This window comes from Thamnophis sirtalis, unplaced genomic scaffold, assembly GCF_051295495.1.
Source record: "Thamnophis sirtalis isolate CommonGarterSnake01/CBP01778 unplaced genomic scaffold, rThaSir2_p1.2 scaffold_1, whole genome shotgun sequence".
Taxonomy (NCBI): domain Eukaryota; kingdom Metazoa; phylum Chordata; class Lepidosauria; order Squamata; family Natricidae; genus Thamnophis; species Thamnophis sirtalis.
In genome coordinates this window covers 101,993,653-102,001,024 of record NW_028261381.1, presented here as the reverse complement: position 1 = coordinate 102,001,024, position 7,372 = coordinate 101,993,653, and the positions used below count along the sequence as shown (strand labels likewise).

Sequence of the window (7,372 nt, the reverse complement as noted above, 5' to 3'; positions counted from 1 at the left end):
AAGGGGCGGTGTCAGGAAGCGGGGCACGTGATTCCGCTTTAGCCACATGGAACAACGCGAGTGATCGCTGATGGTTGGGTTTGCGGACGACGCGCTATTCGTTGCCCGACTCCAATCAGAGTCTTAAAACTCGCTTTAAAAGCTGTAAGCCGAGCTGTTGTTCATTTTATACATGTCGTAATTTTGATATTTTTTTTCTTTTACCCTTTAGAGTTTATGAAGGTAGAGATCGCTCTGCATTATTTCCGTCTGATGGAAGACTACCAAGAAGGCTAACACGGGAAGTCAAGGAAACTCCCAAGTCCTTCTCTCTGGATGTTTTTGATAGGATTGTTATGATGTCTTTCTACAAATTTCGCTATTTATGCTAAGGTATTGAGGTGTTTGTTTATTTATAATACGGGGGTTAAATTCCCGGTTTACATTTTGGGTAAATTGTTTCTTTTGCTCTTTTATCTCTTTTTTAATGGTCTATTTTTAAACGGACCCTGCCATATAACATTTGGAAGAAGTTCCCTTTGCTCTGGTTACCCCAATCATCTTAGTGTTTCAATACACTTTCTGTATCAGGGGTTGTATTCGTCTTCTCCTGCAAAAAACTTTAGCATACGTTTTATTGTTGTACACATATTGTTATTTATATTATTTACTTGTGTTTGTGTGCTTTGTTAGCTATGCTGATGGTCAGAAAACATACAGCACTCACATAGTGGTGTTTGCAATATACATTGTGTCAGAGTAAGGACAACGCAAAAATGCTGTACTATGTATTTCCCTAAGATGTCTGATACAAAGGCTAGGGGTGACATGATACCAGTATTCCTGTATTTTGAGGGGCTGCTACAAAAAAAGGGGATCAACTTATTTTCCAAAGCACTAGAAGGCAAGACAAGAAACAATGATTGGAAACTAATCAAGAAGAGAAGCCACTTGAAATTAAGGAGAAACTTTCTAACACTGAGAGCAATTAATCAATGGAACAGCTTGCCTTCAGAAGTTGTAGGTGCTTCATCACTTGAGGTTTTTAAGAAGAGACTGGACAGCTACCTGTTTGAAAGGGTATAGGGTCACCTACTTGAACCAGGATTGGAATAGAACAGTTGTCCCCAACCTTTCCAGCTTGGCAGTCCAACCTGGTGTGGGTGGAGGCATGTGAGTGGCAGGTGCCCGCACATGCGCACCGCTTCATTTGTATGAATGCCTGGCATGCACACCCTACACTTGAGCGAATGGAGCTTTTCGCATGAATGGAGGGCGCTTGTGCTCTTGTATGAAGCTCCATTCAGTCAAGCAACGGGCGCTTGCGTACAAAGCTTCATTGAGCTTCACACAAATGCCATCTGCTCATGCAGGTGGGGCTTCACGTGTGTATCCCTTGCCCATCTCTTTAGCGGTCCAGTTTTGAGTGGGCCACAGCCTGGTAGTGGGCCATGGCCTGGGGGTTGGGGAGCCCTGGACTAGAAGACCTCCAAGATCCCTTCCAGCTCTACTTTGATTGATATATGCAGTTTCACCCATGTGTTATTTTCCTGTAGCAAATCACAGGTCAACATGACCACCCATGGGTGTGCATGCTGTTACACATATCTTGAAGTGCTCTCTCCAAAACCACAACCGATGAGCAATTAATAGGGAAAGAGAATTAAATCCATTTTTAAAAATCTAAAAGAGGTAAAGAAAAATGTTTCATTGGGCATGGAAAGTCTCTACAAACAGACTAGAGTTGTGATATCTAAGGGCATCAAATATATAGGTGATTCTTCCCTTAGTACCTTTCAAATCTGTGTGCCACCTGAAAATATCCATTTCTTTTTGGATTCTTTTAATTCAAACATAAAGGATGAGACTGAAGAAAACAAGACGGCAACCTCTAGCATAATTCCAGGACTGCTCCTGAATCCTGAATGTTTACATGATAAAAACAATGGCAGCTCTGGGGAAAAAAAACCAGGGATATACAGCAGTGGTAGAAAGCATTTACAACATCCTTGTGAAATAAGCTAGGGAGAAAGAATGATTGGCCTCCATAGTTGTAGATAACTTGACATGGTGGCACAGTGGTTAGAGTGCAGGCTACTTCTGCTGATTACTGGCGGCTAGCAGTTTGGCAGTGCAGGTCTCACCAGGCTCAAAGTTGACTCAGCCTTCCATCCTTCTGAGGTGGGTAAAATGAGGATCCAGATTGTTGGGGACAGTATGCTGACTGTAAACCGCTTAGAGAGGGTTGTAAAGCACTGAAGCAGTATATAAGTCTAAGCGCTATTGCTGTTGAATCTCCCTTCTGCCAATCCAACACCTTAAACCAGTGTTTTTCAAACTTGTCAATTTGAAGATATGTGGATTTCAATCTCCAAAATTCCTCAACCAGCACTGCTATTTTAAATGATACTGAAAGTCTAGAGCAGGGTTGTCAAAACTTGCAGTCCACGGGCTGGATGCGTCACACACTGGCCATGGCCACCTCCGGTTAAGTGAAGGGGGAAAAAGTTGCAATATGTCATGTGAGGACAATGTTTCATAGCAAGTTTGACACTCCTGGTCTAGAGGGAATAAGAGGAATCAACCTCAATAGTTTGCCTTCTTGTGGAATAAATGGTATTTTATTACTTCAACATTCCAAACATTTAGAAGCTCTGCTTAAACTCTCCTAGTGGAAATCACCAGATTGCAGCAAAGAGATAATGTTTTTATCTAGTAATCACCTAGATTGCTCCAGGCTGGATCTGGCAGCTCTGACCCCAAAGGCTTTGAGAAACAAAATAAGGCATCTGGGTAATTCAGAGCTATAATGAGGCAGTTATATCCCTGGTTATGACATAAGCTGACTTTAAGGTTTTCTTATCAATAAACAAAACATTTACCAGCCACATTTAATTTCCACAAGATGGCAGTAGGAATCCATGACAGCCTGCAATTTATGTCATATGAAAAGAAAGGCACTAATAGGAGCAAAACATTTCAATTCCATGGCTGGTGAAAGTGCTTATAATACTGGATTCCCAGGGTATTTTTGAACTGTTTGGCTTGAACCATTCATAATGAAATTTCAAAGTTGTACAGATACATATGCTGCATCTGTTTCTCTCTAATCAGAGGAAAGTCCTTTATTGAACCATCTTCTTATGCGGGGTTTTATCTAAATTAGTGACTTAAATAGATCTCTCAGGCACTTCTCTAGTAATTTCCTTTTGCATGTTATAAAAAAATTACACTCTATTGTTGCCTATTATAAACGACTGCCTTGCTTCCTTTTACTTTTCTCTGCTTCATAAAGGACCTGGGCATTTCATTCACAACTGGAGATGAGCCTGAATTATGTGGCTAAAATGAAAGAGGAAAAGGGCCGCCATGACGGATTCTTTGTGCTGGAAATCCGTGATCATGTAATTGATTCTATCCCCATTATGTCTGATGATTTCTTCCAGCGCATTAGTTAAGATCTCTGCCATCTCCTCACTGCTGATCTGCAGGATCTTCTAGCATCAGCTAGCCATTGTTGAGGCAATATAAAGCCTGCCCTCATTTTTCAGCATAATGGTTGGAAGGTTCTTCTAGATCAGGGCTGTCAAACTCGCGGCCCGTGGGCTGGGTGTATCATGCACTGGCCACACCTGTACCCCATGTAGCAAAGGGTGAAAAAAAAGTCATGTTACGTCACGTAACGCTGCCATCACGTTGCAAGTTTGATACCCCTGTTCTAGATATAAGAAATTAATCTTCAATCTCAAACTGTCTACTGTGGACCTCAACCCATTTTTAAGAGGGCCATAAAGCACCCCAGTGTGCCTACCATCCCTGTCTTACTGTCCCCATTTATCTGTATTTACTTCCTTTGTTCATGTTTATGTTCATAGCTACACTTGGTATCTTGTACATGTTTGACAAATAAATAAATAAAAAATAAATAAATGCCAGTGGGAATTCTGGTATGACTGACATTTTATAAGTGGGGAAATCATGGTTTAGTTCTCTTGATCTACTGAATGAATGCATCACGGGAGTAGTTTACACACCACACAAACAAGGAAACCACATTGTTAATATGAAATCCATGTCCTCTCTGGTATGAGACTGCTGATCTTATGCCTTTTATCCAATAATAGGTTCCCTCTCATGGTTGCTTAAAAATCCAACATTTTCCAAATGGATTTAGTATTTTTGAACATTTTGGTTCATTCTATTAAAGACATTATATGGCAAAGGAAAGAGGTTTATTAGGTTTAGATTTTTCAGAATGGTTGCATAAAGGGAACCAGTTTGATGTAGTGGTTAAGGTACCAACTACAAATAGGGAGAATGTAGTGCCACCATAGGCACAGATTCAGCTGGGTGACCTTGGGCCAGTCACTCTCTTTTAACCCTAGGAAGCAGGCAAATCCCTTTCAAAAAGCTTGCCAAGAAAGCTGTAGGTACTAGTTTCCAGAAGTCAAAACCATAAAGTGTGAACACACAGAGGTTGTATAAATAGTTCTATATTCATTGCAATTAGTAGGTCTAAGGAGAGGAAATAGTTGCCGCCCCCCCCCCCTCCCACTTTTCCTATTGTCATTAGCTTCTTGATCGTTTTGGTAACCACGCCAGGATGCTTGCATTAGGAGCTACAGAAGGCATGTAAGAAACATTGGCACAAACAGAAACACTGATTGGCCTGGAATTTTGTGCAACAAACTTGTTTGGATCAGACCCTTTGTATTGCTCTTTCTGTCAGAAAAGAGATCAATCTTACCAACAAAGGAGAATGTAGCTTGGGGTTGAAATGACAGGTGAAATCAACTTACCTTGGCTACCAGTTCGCAAATGTGAGAGCATGTGTAAAGTGTCAAAAACAGCACGTGATGACTTCTGGTTGGATGGGTGGAGCCTCCCACCGCCACCGCTACCGGTTTGCCCGAACCAGGTAGAACCGGCTGATTGCGCCACTGGTTGAAATGAGGGGTCCTTGATTCTCTCTAAACTTGGTTGTTTTCTTTCAGAGGTTTCTTTACCCAGTTAGCTCTCTCTGTCACCTTGGAGTCACTTTCAGCTCTATTTCAGATGTTCTCTAATCTCTGAAGCAGATTTAAGGACACATTGAATAAAGGGGCAGTTGGCAAAAATGGTCTCATTCCTTTATTCAAACAGAACAAAAGTATTGCCTGACCCAAGTATCCTGCTAATGAACTACTTTGTCTTTTAAAAAGAGCATAATGAGGAAAATTGCTTAGACTCCACATGGTGGAGACTTCATCTGAAATATTACTTCATATTTGAAATGATTGGATTATTGATGAACATTTTTCATTCAAAGCAAACCAATATTTTATACATAATGGCAAAAGTTACTCTAGTATTTCATGTTTTTCCACATTCATCAGGTTACCTGAGCTATTGCTGTTGGTGGACAATGCAATGGTGAAACAACACTGACATGGATGGTAGTGAGAAGAAAGTGCATGTTTGTGTGGGGAAGGGAATAGTCAAACAAAGATTCTGCACCAGCCTTCTTTTAAAAGCCCTGGTGGCTGATTCTGTGGAAAGCCTTCACCAGATTCAGTCCTGTGATCAGCCAGGCTGATCAAATTGATTCCAAAGCCAATCCGGGATGGGGTTGAAATTGATTAAGGATTGAATGTGGCAGAAGTGTAGAGTAAGTGTGCCTCACAAGAGAACACCCGTCTATTTGAAAGCATTCCAAAAGTTTTTTTTACTTTTTTAATATTAATATCACTTTGCTATTTTGCATGCTTTGCGATGTATATAAGAACTGGTAGAGCTTCACTGGTGTCACTCAATAATGTATGGATGTATCTGAATTAATCCTACACTCTGCCTAGTTCCAGAATTATATTCCAACATTAGTACAGAACACCAATGTGAAAATTTATAAATTTGATTGCCTAAATATTGCATTTGTGTCAGGCCTGGAAGCCATCTTTTGCATTGGGCCTTCAGGACTGTCACATTTCATGCTGCGAGAAAATGAGAGGGAGATTATATGGAGTATAGGAAATATATGTAGTCATAATAACTTTCCTTTCTCAGAGAGTCAAGGACATTTTGCTCTGCACCTGAGGTGTGACTGGGAGGCATCCCCAGTTGGGACACTGCTTGATTGGGGCATGTGACGGACATGTTGGTGCTGGGCAGGGTCTTGGACTTCCATTTGGGGAAAACCTGGAAGCTTTCAGATGACATCTCTAATAAAATGGAACTTTGAAGAACTTCAAGCCGCGGAGTCTTCTTTCATTAATGTTACTTCGACCCTGACAATTTGTTTATTTCGGTAATCAAGACACAGATTGAATTAGAAATTTATATTCTAATAAAGTGCTCTATGAAGCTGGGGCCCATCCACTGATTGGATGTCATGAACAGATTTGTGCATGCCAGCTGGGTACACATCTCAGTATTTATTTTAAAAACTTCATTTTGTATTTCTATCTGGCTGAATGCTGTGGAAGAGCACTGAGAAAATATTACTCTGATACAGGGCTTCTGGTAGGGCACAAATCCAAACAACCACTAGAGGATAGCAAATAGATATAGAAACCTCTTTCTTCCTTCTAGTGATCATCCAGATTTTTTTGGTAGTGCAGAAATGGTAGGCTTGTATTTTTAACCAATGCTTCGGAACACATATTTACATAATAAATGTGTTAAATGACTCCAATAATTCTATAATTGTGGTCAGTCACAAGATTGTAGAGCTTATAAGATATGCTCTAGCTATGCCAAGTTGCCTCATTGTAAACAATAATTTTGTTCCTTTTCTCTCTAGTACTTCAAATAACTGCTGTTAACTTTCTCTGTAGATGTGCTATTCATACTATGAATGACCAAATTCAGAGTGAAGGCACAATATAAACTCATATCTCAGCTTGTAATATTTTGCTTATGTTTACCTATCTTCTTGATTAATGCAACCAATTATTGATCGCTCATCCATTGAATGAATCCCTTCATTGGGTTTTTCTCTAAGAAGATTCAAAATTTTATTCTTAAAAAACTAGAGCTATTTATTTATCAATTTATTCTGGATTTCTATTAACAGTCATCGTCTTGTGCATGCTTCAGATTAGTAATTTATATTGGGTTTAATAAAGTTTATTTCCAAGACAGTGCATTTATCCATTTCTGTGATACAACATTGGGATTTAAACTGGATTAATGCCATTGCGACTTAAAGAAAATATAATCTTAAATCAAGGAATTTAGATTAGCTAGTTTGGGCGTTGGGCTTTCAAAACTATTTGGTTAAAATAGGACTCTTTACTGATACGTTGTTCCTTCTTTGCCCAGCAGATGACATTCAATACACATACTCACAAAATACTGGGGTTTTTTTTTCTCCAAAGAGATTGATGCATATCTATAGCATGAAAAAAAAAAAGAT

At 39.8% G+C, this 7,372-nt stretch overlaps 1 long non-coding RNA gene across 1 annotated transcript; it reads left to right on the top strand.

Moving 5' to 3' along the window:
* Positions 1-51: 51 nt before the first annotated feature.
* LOC148049634 (uncharacterized) lies at positions 52-3,938 on the top strand. Its single transcript, XR_015697294.1, has 2 exons — positions 52-372; positions 3,275-3,938. It is a non-coding gene; the product is annotated as an uncharacterized LOC148049634 (long non-coding RNA).
* Positions 3,939-7,372: the final 3,434 nt, after the last annotated feature.